At 41.8% G+C, this 19440-nt stretch overlaps 1 pseudogene; it reads right to left on the bottom strand.

Moving 5' to 3' along the window:
- Positions 1-13587: 13587 nt before the first annotated feature.
- LOC115853417 (protein enabled homolog pseudogene) lies at positions 13588-15125 on the bottom strand (annotated as a pseudogene).
- Positions 15126-19440: the final 4315 nt, after the last annotated feature.

The raw sequence follows: 19440 nt of genomic DNA, 5'->3' as shown, positions 1-19440 counted from the left end.
AGGTACAAACAACTTTAAGGGTTCCCCTCCTCTCAGAATCTGAGATCTCCATGCTCTGGCCCCAGCCAGCCTTTCCAGGCTGATCTCCAACAACTCTCCTGCTGCCGTCCTGTGTTCCAGATAAACCTGATAATCCGGTCCTGCCCTCACTCCTCTGTCTGCATCTGTGCTCTCCCCACCCGCTCCATCTCCCTCTCTCATATTTACCACTTGAAATCCCATCCATCCTTCGAGAGCCACGATAAATGCCTCTTCCTCTGTGAAATTTCCCCTGATTTATCTGAATCTCCATAACATTTGGGTAACTCTCTGTCGTGTCATTTATTTTTTTATAGAATTGCTTTCTCCCCATCCCTAGGAGAACTGATGTTCCTCTCTGTGGTATATATATTTCCTTCAATTTTCTGTTCCCCCATACAGCCTAGCAAGAGGACTTTTATCTAGTAAAAGTGCACTAAGCCTTTATTACGTATTTCATGGACTTAAAATGAAGCAAATTAAAGGCATCAATATTGTCAGTAAAAACGAACTTTTATTAAGCACTTCCTATGTGCTAGACCCTCTCTTAAGAACTTCTCATGCATTATATAATTTGTCATGTAGACGTTTCTATATAAATAATAGTTACACTTACTTTCAGTTTGCTTGGCTATTTTATAATTATTTTATATTTGGCTATTTTATGTATAACTTTTAACAATTCACTAATTTGTAGTGTATAGCCTCCAAAATTAAGTAAAGTATCACAGGAAATAAAATACAAACTTTCCCATTTAGGTAGATTCATGTTTAGGAATTTCATATTCTTCCATTTAAAAAGGCTTTAAAGTACACTGGTAATTAAAAGAATCCATATAGGGGACTTCCCTGGTGGAGCCCTGGTTAAGAATCTACCTCCCAATGCAGGGGATTTGGGTTCGAGCCCTGGTCCGGGAAGATCCCACATGCCACGGAGCAACTAAGCCTGTGCATCACGACTACTGAGCCTGCGCTCTAGAGCCCGTGAGCCACAACTAACTACTGAGCCCGCGTGCCACAACTATTGAAGCCCGCGAGCCTAGAGCCCGTGCTCCGCAACAAAGAGAAGCCACCGCAATGAGAAGCCTGCGCACCACAATGAAGAGTAGCCCCCGCTCGCCACAACTGGAGAAAGTCCACACGCAGCAACGAAGACCCAACGTAGCCAAAAATAAATAAATAAATTTATTTTTAAAAAATTATCTGTATATTAATCAGAATGATAACACATGGGGAGGGGTGACAGTTAATAAAATCAAAGGATGGATTGCTCATAGATTGTGCCCATGACAACAACAAAAAACCCAGTATTTTTTCTCATTAGACCATGATTACCCAACCATTTTTTAAGTGGTAAAGAAAAAATTGTAGAGCACTCCTGCTCTGTGAGAAGAATTCTTTTCCTGCCCTACATTTTCCTGTTGCTAACATAGAGCACAGGCCAAATTTTTGGCCTTTTATCCTTAAGAGCATTCTCTTAATCACATTCTTAGTTGTTCTATCTCCAAGTCAGAAAATGAATTTATATTTTATAGTGAAAACTACAGCAATACTCCTTGAAGCATTTGCTTTTTATAGTCAATCTGGCCTAATCATCAAGCTCATTATCTGGTCATTGCCAAGGAGGTGGTATAACCCCCTGAATCACTCATTAGAGCTAAGTTTCTGTAGTAAATTTTTTTTATATATATTTTTTTATTTTTGGCTGCGTTGGGTCTTTGTTGCTGTGCGCGAGCTTTCTCTAGTTGCCGCGAGTGGGGGCTACTCTTCGTTGTGGAACACGGGCTCTAGGCGTGCGGGCTTCAGTAGTTGTGGCTCAAGACGCAGGCTCAGTACTTGTGGCGCACAGGTTTAGTTGCTCCGCGACGAGTGGGATCTTCCCCGACGAGGGTTTGAACCCATATCCCCTGCATTGGCAGGCAGATTCTTAACCACTGCACCACCAGGGAAGTCCCTGTAGTAAATATTTTTTTGTGGTTAAATATATATAACGTAAAACTTACCATTTTAACTATTTTGAAGTATACAATTCAGTGACATTAAGTAAGTTCATATTGTTGTACAAACATCACCATCATCCATCTCCAGAACATTTCCATCATCCCAAATGCTACCCATTACCCATTTCTCCCTCTCACTAGCCCCTGGCAACCACCATTCAACTTTCTGTCTCAATGAATTTGACTATTCAAGTACCTCATATAAGTAGAATTAAGCACTAAATGTTTCAAAATCATCTCTTTCCTTAAACAGACAAATCTCTTGTTATATGCTGTGTCTTATGCATCTTTGATTAAGTGAATTGGCTGAGTTTATTCAAAAGCCTAAATAAAACTTTTTTATTTTCCCATCTAAACAGGATTGCAGATAAGGGGTTATTCAATCTGTATGTGTATCAAAACTCTTTATCAGCATGGGCTGGTTTCTGGAGAATCTTGGCCACTAAAAGTGGAGAGGAGAAGCTAGTGTCTCATGGAGCATCCTTTGATCCACTGGGAGCCTGGAGCCTTGATCAGTGTGTCCCACTTCTAAACTATTGTGAGGTTGTCAATATGGCTTCTTGGAAGGTCTCAGTGGGATCCAGTCCCAGTTGGCCACAGCAATGAGCAACTGAATAAGATATCTTCCAACTGTTTTTGCCTTCTCTCTGATTTCACTCTTCCCAGTTGCTCACTCTTCTTTTGGGATTGCTTCCCAAGACAAACTACCCTCACACAAGCCCTTCCAGAGATAATGTCATCTGTGTCTCTCTGTGCCTCTTTGTCTCACTCTCTCTGTCTGTGTCTCTCTCACAGACACACATACACACCTCCCCACTCTGCTTTCCTTTGTGTTGGTTTCACTCTTTGGCAGGTTACGCTCACCTCAACTGGAGTCAAGACACCCACCCACATTTTTAGGCTTACATCTTAATAACTTAGCAAGCCTAGAGTGGAGAAAAGCTTATTTTTTCCCCAGTAGCACTGGCAAAATTCCTGGCATGATGCTTCCTGTCTGTGATTGGCCTGGCCTAGGTAGTGGGCCCCCTCTGAACCAATCATTGGCTTGGGTCAGGAGCCAGGTGGTGGGGTCAACCCCACCACTCCATATACACTGAGAATAGGAAAGGTATGCTTATCCAAAGGTGAATCGGGGGCCATATGTGGCACCAAATCCATGCATTATGGAGATTTAATTCCTTTTCAACCTCATCTCTGCCTACATTCATTCATTTCCTCTTCCTCTGAAGACATCCAGGAAGCAGTTCCTGTCCCTTTTTTGATTACCTCCTGGCTTAGCACCAAGTGCCAGACCACACTGGATGTGTGGGCAGATCTCTTACCAAAGTGGTAAAGTGCAGGAGACAGAAGTTCTGACCTCATCAACTTGACTCCTTCCCCTTTACCACAAAAGGGAAGGGCCTTATAAACATAGGGCTTCATAATGAAAATGCCCCACTTGGTTACCCTCCCTTGTGGTCTGCATCACCTCTCCCCGTGACCCCTCGTGTTTCACATCACCAACTGAGTGTCCTCCAGTTCAATTCAATTCTGAGACTAACTACCTAGTGTTAGTGCAGACCTCACAAATTAGGGCTCAGTTCTACAAGACGGCTTCCACTTCAAATGCCAGCCTGGGGCCACTCGCTCTCCTGTCCAGCTTGGCTGAAAATTCAGGAGTTCTCACAATGCCCCTCTCACATTTGATAACCCACTAGAACAACTCACAGAACTCAGAAAAGCTCTATACTTATAATTAGCATTTTATTATAAAGGATACAATTAAACAGCTAGATGAAGAGATACATAGGGCAAGGTCTGGAAGGGCCCAGAGCACAGGACTTTCTGTCCCTGTAGGGTCAGGGTTTGCCACCCAACTGGTACATCAGTTGTTCGCCGTCCAGGATGCTGTGTGTTAAATCAAGGTGTCATTACGTAGGCATGATTGATTAAATCATTGGTCATTGGGGACTGAACTCTCCAGCTCTTCTCCCCTCTCTGGTGGTTGAGGTTGGGCTAAGGAGGGTCTGGCTGCCTCCTGAAACTGGCTTCAAGAGTAACTGAAATAGCTAGAACGGCCCTGTCCTCAGCAGCTGGTATCAGTGGTCTCAGTGCCAATTAGATGACTTTTGACTCCCAAATTTCTCCTCGGTTAGGATGGAATCACTGGAGATTATTGTCATGCTCCTCAACAATGATAATCTTAAGTGGTTCTCTTTCCTTGGTGGTTCTTTTTCCTTCCCCTATCCAACATGAGTTGCTTTATAGAAATCGGATTTTTCCAAAAATAAATGATCAGTTTAAAAGATTCCATACTCCAACAAAGTTATTTTGAGACTCTTTTCCTCGGAGACCTTCACTTCCATGGTCTCACCTCTCACCCAAGCATAGATGGCTCTTCCACTCAGAACTCTTGCCTTAACCTTTCTCTTGATAAGCAGTTTAACCTGTTATTCTGGGTCTATCTCCAGCTTTATCAGCTGTTACATAAGTATATAAATGCTGTGTTCCGGTCATGTTGATCTATTCAGTCTTTAAGCATTAGGCACATTTCTAGAACCATACCTCTATCTGTGCTGTACCCAGACCTCCCTCTTATTCTCTGTTTGCATGCACTCCCCTATCTGTTAATTCTCACTTCAAGTCCCTCCTCCTCCATGAAGGCTCCCAGCCTTCACTGATCTTTTTGTTCCCTACACGCCTATATTTAGGAGTCATGTGCTACCTCGAACCATCTCTTACTCTTTTAATGTAAGTGTCCCTTCTCCCCATCTCAACTGCATACATATTCTTGTATCTTCCATGGAGTCTCATGCTCAGTATGGGTTCCTTGATTTTACTTTCCCTGACCCTTATTTCTCCTAGAGTGGCAGATGTTTCAGTAACTCTTCCTACATAACAAGCCATTCACAGTTCTGTGAGCTGACTGAGCTCAACTGGGAAGTTCTCACTTGGGGTCTCACTTGAAGTGGCAATCAGATGTCAGCTGGAGTCTCGGTCATCTGAAGCCTCAGTTGGGCTGAACATCCAAGGTGGCTCACTCTTGTGACATGTGGATAAAGTTGGCTATTGGCTGAGAGCTCAGCTGGGGCTGTCAACCACAGCACCCAAGCCTGGCCTCACCATGTGCTTTTCACAGCCTGACAGCTGGGTTCATAGAGGGAGTATCCAAAGAGCAACAGCTCCAAGATTACCAGGCAGAACCTGCAAGGCTTATTATGACTTGTCCATTGAAGTCCAGAACATCCCTTTCCACCACACTCTGTTAGAAAAGAAAGTCACTAAGACTCGTCCAGATTCAAGGAGAGGACAGTGAGACCCCCAACTCTATGGGAGAGTGACAAGATCACACTGCAGAGGAGCACAGGGGATGGGAATCTAGTGTTGCCACCATCTCAGGAAAATACAATTGGCCAAGGAAGGTAACATGTACATTTCCATCTAGAGTTACTCTAGTTTGTAACCCACCTGCTAAGGTATTGAGGCCCCCTTGTAGTACATGTATATGTTCTGTTCTCCTGGCCTCTGGATGAACCTCTAAGACATTATTAGGAAAGCCAACTGGGTGATCAGAGCTGAAAACATTCAGTGCTCAAAATCAACAAAATAGCAAGGTAAGCGTCGTAACTAAATTGTCTACTCTCTGTACAATGAAGGTATTATTTTCCCTAATTTAAAGAACACTGCAGAGGGGCTAGGAATGTTTGATATCTTGTTTTGGGTGGTGATTGGCTCAGCTTTACTCATTAAGTTGCAGAAGGAAGAAGATAGATTTGAAAGCTGTTTAGGAAGGTATTGAGGACGTGGTGACTGGATGTGCTGTACAAGTAGTCGGGGTGCTAGCTGGCAGCTGTTCTTCACCGTGTTCCATAATGCTGGGCACTGATTTTACTGTCAAAGGGATACATGAAAAGACAGATTCAAACAGACTCTCAGAGATTTCCTTGAGATTGTCTTAAATTCCTACTGGAATCATTCCACAACACTGTTTATTTTCTTTCAGTAAGATTTTCTCCCCATTGAGTGCCAACACCCATTATGTTGCACAGAATTATTAATCATCCATGTGGAATTTTATGTTTATAAAGTCTCTGAAAAAAATCAACCTTTTCCCCTACCCCCACCAGCTGAGCTCACAGACCATGGCCCTCTCTCCGGACATGTACAAACCAGTCTGATTTTTTTTGGTTTTGGGTTACCGGGCCAAGTTGTTAAACTGACTCAACCTGCCAGTTAAATACCTGAGAATTCAGGGAAAACTAGTCAAACTCTTTTAAATCAATCCCAGACACAGAGCCAGGTCAGTGTTTCCTTGGTGACTGCAGAGCATGTGCTGATGTCCCCATAAGAGACCACAGATGCAGGGTGAGGCGATGACATTGGGGGTATGATGTTAGCTCTCTTGAACTCTAAGTCACCACCTATGAGTGTATGCAATGTAGTAATGACTGTTTCAGACATGCTGAATATATAGTTTGACTCAGCATTGATGGGAAGAGCCTCAGTAGACAATGAATGAATAGGACCTGAATGTGTATCACATTATGAAACCAGGCATGTGGAAGCATGTTTCCAAAACAGGTTAGAGACTTGCTTCCCCTAAAATCTTGTCCATCTCAGTCAGAGATATCACTGTCCACCTGGTTACTCAGGCCGAAAGCCTCTGCGTCAACCTCTCTTTCCCTCACCTTCCCCACCCCACCCCCTGCCACCATATTTAATGCGTCAGCCAAGCTCTAGCTTCCCAATACCTGTATCCTCAAATACAATTATCAATTATCACCACATCCACTAGCATTACTCTATCCCAAGCCACCTGACGCTTCTACCTGCAGAATTGCAATAGTCTCCTACCTTATTGATAGATTTAACAAAAACAATTGTTTTAATTCCTGGAAAAAAAAATACCGTAACAAAATCAGTGGCGAATGACTAAACAGGAAAAATACTACACATACAACCAAATTTAGATTCCTTCATATATAAAAAGCTAATAGAGATTATTATGAAAAAATAAATATTTAAATAGAAAATTGGCAAATTATCCAAATAGTTTGTAAAAAATAGGAAATATAAATCATTCCTAAGCAAATGATATGATGCTTAATTGCACTCTAATGAGAGAAATAGAAATTCAAAGTGGCATGAGATGCTGTTGACACTTGTAAGGTTGGAAAAATTCAGAAAATTTAGTAATGTCCTGATGGTGATGGGAGGACTAATACTGGTGGGAAGGCAAATTGGTCCATCCTCTTTGGAGAGCAATTTACAAAGTGCCACCACATTTTCATATGCAGATATTTTTGACTTGGCAATTCTACTCTAGGAGTTTATTTTACAGATATGTTTGCACATGAGCTTAAAGATGCACATACGCATGCAGTAACAAAAAGAAGCCAGCCAAATATACTGGGAGCTGGTTAAGTAAGTTTGGTATATCCGTAGAGTGGAATACTATGCAACACTGAAAAAGAATGAAACAAAACTACTTGGTATCGACAAGAGAAAATTTCCCAGGTATCTTATTAAGTTGTAAAAAGCAAGATGCAGAAGAGCATACATAATATGCTATAACGTTTAAAAATATGGGTAAGAAAATGTACTCCTTGCATATTCATAGACTATTTGTGGAAGGAAACTTGTAACAATGGTTGCCCCTGGAAAGGTCACCTGATAATTTGGGGGAAAGGGGAGGAGACTTACTTTTCACTATATTTCTTTTTGTGATATTTAAGTTTGTACCATATTAGAGAATTGCCTTTTTTAAAAAAAAATTATATACAATTAAAATTTTTTTCTCAAGAAAACAGAATAATTTTATCTTGGTAATAAATAGTTAAATTCAGAAAGACAAAGAGAAAAGACTAGTTATATTCTGTTATTTTAAAGGAATATATTAGTAATACTTTCCTGGAAGTGTGAGGTTTTATCTAAAGAGATAATTATAAATTTCACTTCTATTATGTCTTTACATTTTCAGACTTATTATGTAAAAATGAATACCTCAGGCAAAATAATAGCTAATATTTAGAGAGTGTTAACTATGAACAATGTGCTTCAAAATAACAATACTGTTCTCATCGCCAGTTACAGCTGAGGGGATGAAAGCTCAGAGAGATTAATTATCTGGCCTAAGGTCACACAGCTAGTAAGTTATAGAGCTGATGCAAACCTCAGCCGTCTGACAGGAGAGTCCACATTCTTAACCACTGTACAGTTTATTTATTGTGTTATTAATGACTCATTTGTTTCATACAAATAACACTTAAGGGTACATAATTTCCAATTCAAAACTGATACTTATCAGAAAAAGAATCTAACCTTAACTACAGGAAGTAAAAACACAAATGTTGTAGATACTTAAGTCCTATAAATGAAGTTATAATATTGTTTCTGATTTTATGACAACTCAGAAAGATAAAAATATAGTGTTTTAATACATTTGAACAATGACTGGGGCTTTCCTGGTGGCACAGTGGTTAAAAATCCGCCTGCCAATGCAGGGGACACAGGTTTGAGCCCTGGTCTGGGAAGATCCCACATGCCACAGAGCAACTAAGCCTGTGCACTGCAACTACTGAGCCTGTGCTCAAGAGCCTGTGAGCCACAACTACTGAGCCCACGTATCACAACGACTGAAAACTGTGTGCCTAGAGCCCGTGCTCCACAACAAGAGAAGCCACCGCAGTGAGAAGCCCGTGCACCGCAACAAAGAGTAGCGCCCGCTCAACGCAACTAGAGAAATCTCACAAGCAGCAATGAAGACCGAACGCAGCCTAAATAAATAAATAAACAAACAAATAAATAAATAAAAAACGATGACTGGAAAATAGAGCCACTGGGTTCTATATACTGTACATACCATTTTTTGTGTGTTTAGATACTTGACCTTCACAAAACCTTAAAATAATAAATAAGATGTTTTAGGTCAGTGTCAAGGGTTGAATTGTGCCCCTAAAAGATATGAAGTTGTAAGCCCCCCTTATGAGTTAAACTATATCCCCTCAAAATTCGTATGTTGAACTCGTAACCCCTATTAATCTCAGAATATGATGGTATTTGGAGAAAGGCTTTTTACCGAGGTAATCAGATTAAAGTGAGGTCATAGGATGAGCCCTAATCCAATATGACTGGTGTCCTTATAAAAAGGGGAAATTAAGATACAGAAACACACATGCACAAAAGGATGACACTATGAAAAGACACAGGGGGAAGACCACCATCTACAAGCCAAGGAGAGAAGCCTAGAACAGATCCATCCCTCACAGCCACAGCAAACACCTCCCTCCCAACCTGTGAACATGACCGAATTGGGAAATAGGTCCTTTGCAGATACAATCAAGTTAAAATGAGGCCATACTCATGAGGTTATGGTCCCTCATCCAATATGACTGGTGTCCTTAGAAGGAGAAGAAAAGATACACAGACACAGGGAGAACCCTGTGTGAAGTCAGAGATAGAGACGAGAGATGTGTTTACAAATCAGGAGATGCCAAGGATTGCCAGCAACAGCCGAAGCCAAGAGAAAGGCATGGAACAGATTCTTCTCCAGAGCCTTCAGAGGGAGCGTACCCTGCCCGACACCTTGATTTCAGACGTGTGGCCTCCAGAACCATGAGAGAAGATATTTCTGTTGGTTTAAGCCACTCGGTACTCGCTGCAGGGGTACTTGCTACAGTAGACCTAGGAAATGAATACCGTCAGAATCCCCACAGTCAGGTTGGTGTGGGAGTGGCTTCGTAAGCAAGGGCTCACAGGTGAAACGATGAGAGAGAGAGCGGTGTGGGGAGCAGAGCGCGAAAAGGAGAGTAAGGCTGCTCAGCCAGGTTCCACAGGTGGTGATGTCCCAACCCTGAGGGCGGCTCAAGTGTAAGCGATGCCCTGGGTTGGGCTCACCCGAGGCAAGGGAGCTAGGGTTCCTGCCCCAGCGCCCCATCCGTTACAGGCTGTAGACCACGCCAAGGGCCTCCACCTGCAGGCAAGTGGGGTCCAGTAACTAGAAGGTAGTTCTCCGTAAAGGTGCAGCACACTTTGCTTGTTGAAATCAAAAGCACCCCCAAAAGGGAAAGACAAAAATGGTAAAAATGGATGAGAGGGGATCAAGGCGGGCCACCAGCATCATCCAACACATCAAACTATCTGGTCTGTGATATCTGGAGTCCAGAAGCTGGCTGCTAACTCCAGTCCTGCTATAAACATATAAATACTTCTGGTTTGGGTGGTAAACAGCCACAGCCTTGGGCCCCCGCTTCCCCGCTGCTACTTTGGTCCCATCCCTGGAACCCCTGGACTTCCCTACAATCCAGCAACTAAAATGCTGGGCACAGAGGGTGCTCACCAAACACTATGGCCGGTGTTCTTTCTTTTCTTCTTTTTTTAAAAAAATCTTTTTATTTATTTATTTGTTTGTTTATTTTTGGCTGCATTAGGTCTTCATTGCACGCACGGGCTTTCTCTTGTGGTGGCGAGCGGGGGCTACTCTTCGTTGTGGTGTGCAGGCTTCTCACTGCGGTGGCTTCTCTTGTTTCAGAACATGGGCTCTAGGCATGCGGGCTCAGTAGTTGTGGCTCACGGGCTTAGTTGCTCCGCGGCATGTGGGATCTTCCCGGACCAGGGCTCGAACCCATGTCCCCTACACTGGCAAGAAGATTCTTTTTTTTTTTTTTAGTGGATTTTTTTTTGTGTGTGTGTGTGGCTGAGTTGGGTCTTTGTTGCTGCACGCGGGCTTTCTCTAGTTGTGGCGAGTGGGGACCACTCTTCACTGCAGTGCGCGGGCCTCTCATCACGGTGGCTTCTCTGTGGAGCACGGACTCTAGGCATGCAGGCTTCAGTAGTTGAGGCTCACGGGCTCCAGAGCGCAGGCTCAGAAGTTGCGGCACATGGGCTCAGTTGCTCCGAGGCACATGGGATCCTCCTGGACCAGGGCTCGAACCGTGTCCCCTGCACTAGCAGGTGGATTCTTAACCGCTGCGCCACCAGGGAAGCCTGGCAAGCAGATTCTTAACCACTGTGAAGTCCCCAGTGTTCTTTCTAATTAGTCAGTTATTAAGATTTTGACTATCATTCCCCAGATTAAGCACCTGCTAGGTACCTAATCCAGTGATCGGAACTGTGAGGGACAGAAATTTTAGATAATACCTGCCTTCAAGAAGTTTAAATTTGAGGTGAGAACAGATACAGATTAAATAATCAGGAATAATTATGTGCTAAACTCTGTGTCTCAGAGTTTTGGGGTGCTATTTGGGCTGCTATAACAAAAATACCATAGACTGGGTGACTTAAACAACAAATTATTCTTTTTAAACATGTGTATACTGCAATTTTATTTCAATCGCACAAACGAAGTTAGCATGTAGGAAGTTTAAATGAAACAGTACTGTAAAAATAGCAGGGAACCAAAAAATCTAAAACGGAAGTACACCTAAAGCATGAGAATTCAACATTCATTAGTGTTTCATCTTCTTATTTGATTGACACTTGATGTTTGCAAATTTTGAAACAGACTTTGAGATCATGATGACTATTTGAAGAGATTTCAGCACCAGCACTAAGATTTGAACATTCAGTTGGTTTGCAGTTGATTTGTTAGCCAGTTACATAATATATAGTACAGATTTGTCACAGGTCAGATCACAGTGTTGAAGGAAAGAGGTACCTTCCTGTAATTAGACAGGATCCCCTAAACTGCACTCAGCTTAAGACATCCAATGTACAAGAGCATGAAAGCCATCATAATAATGTCGCTTCAAGGAACATAGTTTTGATAAGGAAAATAACCTAAGCTTCTGTTTCCCATTTTAATTACTGAAATCTCTTAACAATGACAAAACTGTCACATAGGACAGTAAATGTATACAGTAGTTCAATCAAACTTCTTAGAAAGAACACATTTAGCAATCTGGGATAATGCAGGATGACAGGAAATGTTATGTGATTCAGTATTGGTTCTTTTTGTCATTTTACACAGACATCATGTTAATATTAGATCAAGGCACAAAACTTTAGTGCATAAACCAGTTTCTTTTTTAAGATCTAGCATTTTTTAATAGATATTTATTGGAGTCTAATTGCTTCACAATGGTGTGTTAGTTTCTGCCGTAGAACAAAGTGCATGTACATATATCCCCATATCTCTTCCCTCTTGCGTCTCCCTCCCACCCTCCCTATCCCACCCTGCTAGGTGGTCACAAAGCACAGGGAGCTGACGTCCTTGTGCTATGTGGCTGTTTTGAGTTCCACAGTAAGATATAATTCACGTGAAGCTCAGAATCATGTTTCAGACCATTGAACTTACCAAAGTTAAAATATAAATAGCTGAAGACATGATGTAAAAGATGAAGTACTTGGTTCTGTTAACGTATTTACCAATTAAAGCCACAAAATATTCCTCATTATTATTCATGCAAATAATTGAGAAAAAAAGATAGTGCAGAAATTAACTTTAAGTAAAACATTATTCCTTCCCTTCCTCCCACTCCCCTATACTCTGCAAAATCTTTTCCCTGGGACTAGGCCTTGAAAAGGCCACTACATATTAGTTTGACATGCATTACTGTCTGCAATTAAAAAAGCTAATTTGGGGACTTCCCTGGTGGTCCAGGGGTTAGGACTCTGCACTTTCACTGCCAAGGGCGCGGGTTCAATCCCTGGTTGGGGAACTAAGAACCCGCAAGCTGTGTGGCACAGCCAAAAATAAAATAAAATAAAACAAATAAAAAAGCTAATTTTGTGGTAGTTGTAATTACATTATAAAAATGTCCACACACATAAATCTAAAAAAGGTTGAAAACCTACAGTAAATCTACAATATATTGTTTTACATTTGACCACTGGTTTGTGTTATGTAGGAGGCACAGATTTGGTAAAGCATTTGTAACAATTTAGGAAGGCATCTACATCTTTAGATTCTGGACGAATTTTATGTTTGAATCTACAAAATTGCATGAAGTCTAACTTGAGAGATTTCCTATCGTTCTAAAATTCCTCACTCTGGATAAATCATTTTTAGGACACTTTCTTATAAATATCACCCTGTGAAAGCACATACCATTCCATTTGTTCCACATCTTATGATGTTAACCTGTGTAGGGCTGACCTCATTTATTCATGGAATATTGAATATGATAGGAAGACAAACCTGAGAGAAACATTTACAATACAATAGCGTTAACTTGCGAAATTCTTCATCAGCTTTCTGTGAAAAAAACTTCTCAAGCCTTTCTCCTCTTTATCGTAGTGTGGATTGTGGAAAATGTGGGATTTTTCCTCTTGACATGAAAATATTTCAAAGCATGGCGATCTTGCCTGACAGGTTTAGTATTTTCTTCATAACTGATACAGGAACTCCTGTATGACTCCCATCCTGTTGTAAAGGTCAGAAAAAAGCAGCAAACTGGGAGGGAAATAGCTTATCGCCAGAGTAGTCATGTCTGAAGGCTTTCAAAGTACGTTGGTTTTTCCCTCCTTCCGACTGTTGTCTCCATTTTCTTCTTACAGCTCACAAAATGTAGGTTGTTGTTAACAGTTGTTCTTTGTAGGGTTTTTTTTTCCTTCTCCAGATTAAAGTCCTATCTCTCCTTAGTTTGTTTCTCTATGCAGTATTTGATTTGCTCAGTTCCTGCCTGATTGCATCAACGAGCTCATCTTTTAGCTTAGTTAATTCTTTTCTCATTTCATCTAGAATGTCCTGCTTCCGCCTGGACTCCGTTCCCCTGGGCTGCGAAGAAGGTGCAGATTTTGGTCTGGAAATAACAGGTGACTTGCTGCCATTCATTGTATTTGTTCTTTCCCAAGGTTTTCTTGTTAGTTCAGGTGTTCAGGTACTTGTTCAGGTTGTTCAGATTGTTCAGGTACTTGTTGAAGAGGCCTTAGAAGTTACAGGCTCTGAATCTTCATTTTTGTCCTCTTTTTGTTCTGTTTCTATTGTTGATCCTTTTTCAGCAGTTCTTCTCCTCCTGGCCAGCAGGGCACTCATTTCTTGCATTAAACCACTACCCCTTAAAGGAAGGGGTCCCTTTCCTTATCTGTTTTAGATAAGGCCGAATTCACACCAATGAATTGGGAAAGAGGCATCTTCCATTCATGACACTTTACGAAGTTTTGCTCCAGCAATTGCAGCTGCAAGTCCAGTTAAAGGGCAGTTGTCTTCAGATGTGGATCCCGAGAAAAATCCAGATGCAGGGAGGGGAGGGGCAGGTGGTGGAGGAGGAGGGGATACTTGATTAGGAAGTGGTGGTGGAGGAGGCGGAGGCCCAAGGACCAGGACGGAAGTGGAGAGGGGGAGGGGGGCCTGGGGGAGGAGGGAGCGCAGCTGATGCCTGGGCAGGACCTGGTGGGAGTGGAGGAGGGGGTGGGGGTGCAGGTGGTCCCAAGACAATGCCCTGTCGGGCTGGAGTCTCTGCCGGCTGAGAGGCGGCCTGCAAGCCTGGCTCAGAAGCAGAGGAGTCTCCCCGCAAAGAGTTTGGAGAAGTCTCCTCAGAGGCAGGGGCAGCAGCATTTGATATTCTTTCCAGCTGCTCCCTTTCTAGCTGCTCTTGTGGCTCTCGTTCTGGCCTTTCCCGGGCCTGTCTCTCCAGCCCCTCCCTCTCTCTCTCCAGCTGCTCCTGTTCTAGTCGCCCCCTCTCCAGCCTTTCCCTTTCTAACCTCTCCCTCACCAATCTCTCCCTTTCCATCCTTTCTCTCTCCAGCCTTTCCCACTCCAGCTCCTTTTGTTGTTGCTGTTCTCGAAGTTGCCTTCTTTGAATTTCCAATTCTTCCTGTGATGGGCCATTCTGAACATGGGCAGGTAGCTGTGAATTTTGTCTAGGCAATGTTGGCCCTGTTTCCTGTGAACTCAACACTTCTAAGGCATGCATCATGGCACTTGCGAACATTGGCGTTTTCTTTGCTGCCAAAGTTGAGACCATACACCTGTCTAGCGTCCCACCATTGGTGGAAGGTCTGTGTAGCTTGATTGTACTTCAACCCTTTAGGAACGGCACCGTTTATCACGACCTGATGGTCCTGAATCTTCCTGCCCACCACTCTGAACGTGTTGCTGCCTGTATGATGATATATATGAACTCTCCTGAACCCAGTTGAACCACCAGCTGGCACCCACTTTTTATTAGCATCATCATAAACCATCATTTTTAGGATTCTCTATGTATAGTATCATGTCACTGCAAACAGTGACAGTTTTACTTCTCCTTTTCAGATTTGGATTCCTTTTATTTCTTTTTCTTCTCTGATTGCTGTGGCTAAAACTTCCAAAACTATGTTGAATAATAGTGGTGAGAGTGGACAACCCTGTCTTGCTCCTGATCTTAGTGGAAATGGTTTCAGTTTTTCACCATTGAGAACGACATTGGCTGTGGTTTTGTCATATATGGCCTTTATTATGTTGAGGTAGCTTCCCTCTATGCCTACTTTCTGGAGAGTTTTTATCATAAATGGGTGTTGAATTTTGTCGAAGATTTTTCTGCATCTATTGAGATGATCATACGGTTTTTATCCTTCAATTTGTTAATATGGTTTATCACATTGATTGATTTGCATATATTGAAGAATCCTTGCATTCCTGGGATAACCCCACTTGATCATGGTGTATGATCCTTTTAATGTGCTGTTGGATTCTGTTTGCTAGTATTTTGTTGAGGATTTTTACATCGAGGTTCATCTGTGATATTGGCCTGTAGTTTTCTTTTTTTGTGACATCTTTGTCTGCTTTTGGTATCAGGGTGATGGTGGCCTCATAGAATGAGTTTGGGAGTGTTCCTCCCTCTGCTATATTTTGGAAGAGTTTGAGAAGGATAGGTGTTAGCTCTTCTCTAAATGTTTGATAGAATTTGCCTGTGAAACCATTTGGTCCTGGGCTTTTGTTTGTTGGAAGATTTTTAATCACAGTTTCAATTTCAGTGCTTATGATTGGTCTGTTTATATTTTCTATTTCTTCCTGGTTCAGTCTCAGAAGGTTGTGCTTTTCTAAGAATTTGTCCACTTTTTCCTGGTTGTCCATTTTATTGGCATATAGTTGCTTGTAGTAATCGCTCATGATCCTTTGTATTTCTGAAGTGTCAGTTGTTACTCCTCCTTTTTCATTTCTAATTCTGTTGATATGAGTCTTTTCCCTTTTTTTCTTGATGAATCTGGCTAATAGTTTATCAATTTTGTTTATCTTCTCAAAGAACCAGCTTTTAGTTTTATTGATCTTTGCTATTGTTTTCTTTGTTTCTATTTCATTTATTTCTGTTCTGATCTTTATGACTTCTTTCCTTCTGCTAACTTTGGTTTTTTTTTTTTGTCCTTTCTCTAATTGCTTTAGGTGTAAGTTTAGGTTGTTTATTTGAGATGTTTCTTGTTTCTTGTGGTAGGATTGTATTGCTATAAACTTCCCTCTTAGAAATGCTTTTGCTGCATCCCATAGGTTTTGGGTCGTTGTGTTTTCATTGTCATTTGTTTCTAGGTATTTTTTGATTTCCTCCTTGATTTCTTCAGTGATCTCTTGGTTATTTAGTAGTGTATAGTTTAGCCTCCATGTGTTTTTATTTTTTACAGTTATTTCCTTATAATTTATATCTAGTCTCACAGTGCTGTGGTCGGAAAAGATACTTGATGCGATTTCAGTTTTCTTAAATTTACCAAGGCTTGATTTGTGACCCAAGATATGATCTATCCTGGAGAATGTTCCATGATCACTTGAGAAGAAAGTGTATTCTGTTGTTTTTGGATGGAATGTACTATAAATATCTATTAAGTCCATCTGATATAATGTATCATTTAAAGCTTGTGTTTCCTTATTTATTTTCTGTTTGGATGATCTGTCCATTAGTGAAAATGGGGTGTTAAAGTCCCCTACTATTACTGTGTACTGTCAGTTTCCCCTTTTATGGCTGTTAGCATTTGCCTTATGTATTGAGGTGCTCCTATGTTGGGTACATAAATATTTACAATTGTTATATCTTCTTCTTGGATTGATCACTTGATCGTTATGTAGTGTCCTTCTTTGTCTCTTGTAATAGTCTTTATTTTAAAGTCTATTTTGTCTGACATGAGAACTGCTACTCCTGCTTTCTTTTGATTTCCATTTGTGTGGAACATCTTTTTCCATCCCCTCCTTTCAGTCTGTATGTGTCCCTAGGTCTGAAGTGGGTCTCTTGTAGACAGCATATATACAGGTCTTGTTTTTGTATCCATTCAGTGAGCCTGTGTCTTTTGGTTGGAGCATTTAATTCATTTACATTTAAGGTAATTATCGATATGTATGTTCCTATTACCATTTTCTCAATTGTTTTGGGTGTGTTATTGTAGGTCTTTTCCTTCTTTTGTGTTTCCTGCCTAGAAAAGTTCTTTTAGCATTGTTGCAAAGCTGGTTTGGAGGTGCTGCATTCTGTTAGCTTTTGCTTGTCTATAAAGGTTTTAATTTCTCTGTCGAATCTGAATGAGATCCTTGCTGGGTGGAGTAATCTTCATTGTAGGTTTTTCCCTTTCATCACTTTAAATATGTCCTGCCACTCCCTTCTGGCTTGCAGAGTTTCTGCTGAAAGATCAGCTGTTAACCTTATGGGGATTCCCTTGTATGTTACTTGTTGCTTTTCCCTTGCTGCTTTTAATATTTTTTCTTTGTATTTAATTTTTGAAAGTTTGATGAATATGTGTCTTGGTGTGTTTCTCCTTGGATTCATCCTGTATGGGAATCTCTGTGCTTCCTGGACTTGACTGACTATTTCCTTTCCCATATTAGGGAAGTTTTCAACTATAATCTCTTCAAATATTTTCTCAGTCCCTTTCTTTTTCCCTTCTTCTTCTGGGATCCCTGTAATTCAAATGTTGGTGTGTTTAATGTTGTCCCAGAAGTCTCTGAGACTGTCCTCAATTCTTTTCCTTCTTTTTTCCTTATTCTGCTCCGTGGTAGTTATTTCCACTATTTTATCTTCCAGGTCACTTAACTGTTTTTCTGTCTCAGTTATTCTACTATTGATTCCTGCTAGAGAATTTTAAACTTCATTTATTGTGTTGTTCATCATTGTTTGTTTGCTCTTTAGTTCTTCTAGGTCCTTGTTAAACATTTCTTGTATTTTCTCCATTCTATTTCCAAGATTTTGGATCATCTTTACTATGATTACTCTGAATTCTTTTTCAGGTAGACTGCCTATTTCCTCTTCATTTGTTTGGTCTGGTGGGTTTTTACTTTGCTCCTTCATCTGCTGCATATTTCTCTGTCTTCTCATTTTGCTTAACTTACTGTTTTTTGGGTCCTCTTTTTGCAGGCTTCAGGTTCGTAGTTCCCATTGTTTTTGGTGTCTGCCCCCAGTGGGTGAGGTTGGTTCAGCGGGTTGGGTAGGCTTCCTGGTGGAGGGGACTGGTGCCTATGTTCTGGTGAATGAGGCTGGATCTTGTCTTTCTGATGGGCAGGACCACGTCTGGTGGTGTGTTTTGGGGTTTCTGTGAACTTAGTATGATTTTAGGCAGCCTCTCTGCTAATGGGTGGGGTTGTGTTCCTGTCTTGCTAGTTGTTTGGCATGGGGTGTCCAGCACTGGAGCTTGCTGGTCATTGAGTGGAGCTGGTTCTTAGTGTTGAGTTGGAGATCTCTGAGAGAGCTCTCGCCGATTGATATTACGTGGGGGCTGGAGGTCTGTGATGGTCCAATGTCCTGAACTAGCCTCTTCCACCTCAGAGGCTCAGTCCTGACACCCAGCTGGAGCATGAAGACCCTGTCAGCCGCACGGCTGCTGCAGGCATTGATACTTTTCTAAAGTCCTGATTGTTTTTGTTTATGACATCTCCGTTGGGGTCTGTAGAAATGATTATGACAGCAGACACAATGAGAGAGAAAGTTAAACAAAGTTCCAGCCATGGTTGCTGCTTCAGTCCCTTCAGGAGTTCCCTCCAGCCATGGATGCTCTGTGCCCCGTAATGCCAAGTGTTGGGTGGTGGTAGGCGATATGATTATATCTTGAGTGTGCCCCTCCTACCATCTTGTTGTGGTTTCTTCTTTTTTTTGCGGTACGCGGACCTCTTACTGTTGTGGCCTCTCCCGTTGCGGAGCACAGACTCCGGACACGCAGGCTTAGCGGTCATGGCTCATGGGCCTAGCTGCTCCGCGGCATGTGGGATCTTCCCAGACCGGGGAACGAACCAGTGTCCCCTACATTGGCAGGCAGACTCTTACTCACTGCACCACCAGGGAAGCCCGTGGTTTCTTCTTTATTCCTCTAGATGTGGAAGATCTTTTTTGGTAGGTTCCAGTCTTTTTTAACGGATGGTTGTTCAGCAGTTAGTTGTGATTTTGGTGTGCTCATGAGAGGAGGTAAGCTCAAGGTCCTTCTACTCTGCCATCTTGAAAGACTCCACAACAAATTATTTTTCACAGTTGTGGAGGCTGGGGAGTCCATGATCAAAACATCAGTAGATCCAGAGTCTCGTAAGAACTCACTTCATGGCTTATAGGTGGCTATCTTCTCA

Source organism: Globicephala melas, chromosome 18 (assembly GCF_963455315.2).
Source record: "Globicephala melas chromosome 18, mGloMel1.2, whole genome shotgun sequence".
NCBI lineage: Eukaryota > Metazoa > Chordata > Mammalia > Artiodactyla > Delphinidae > Globicephala > Globicephala melas.
Note: the sequence above shows the minus strand (reverse complement) of the source record. Positions and strands in the feature narration are given on the sequence as shown.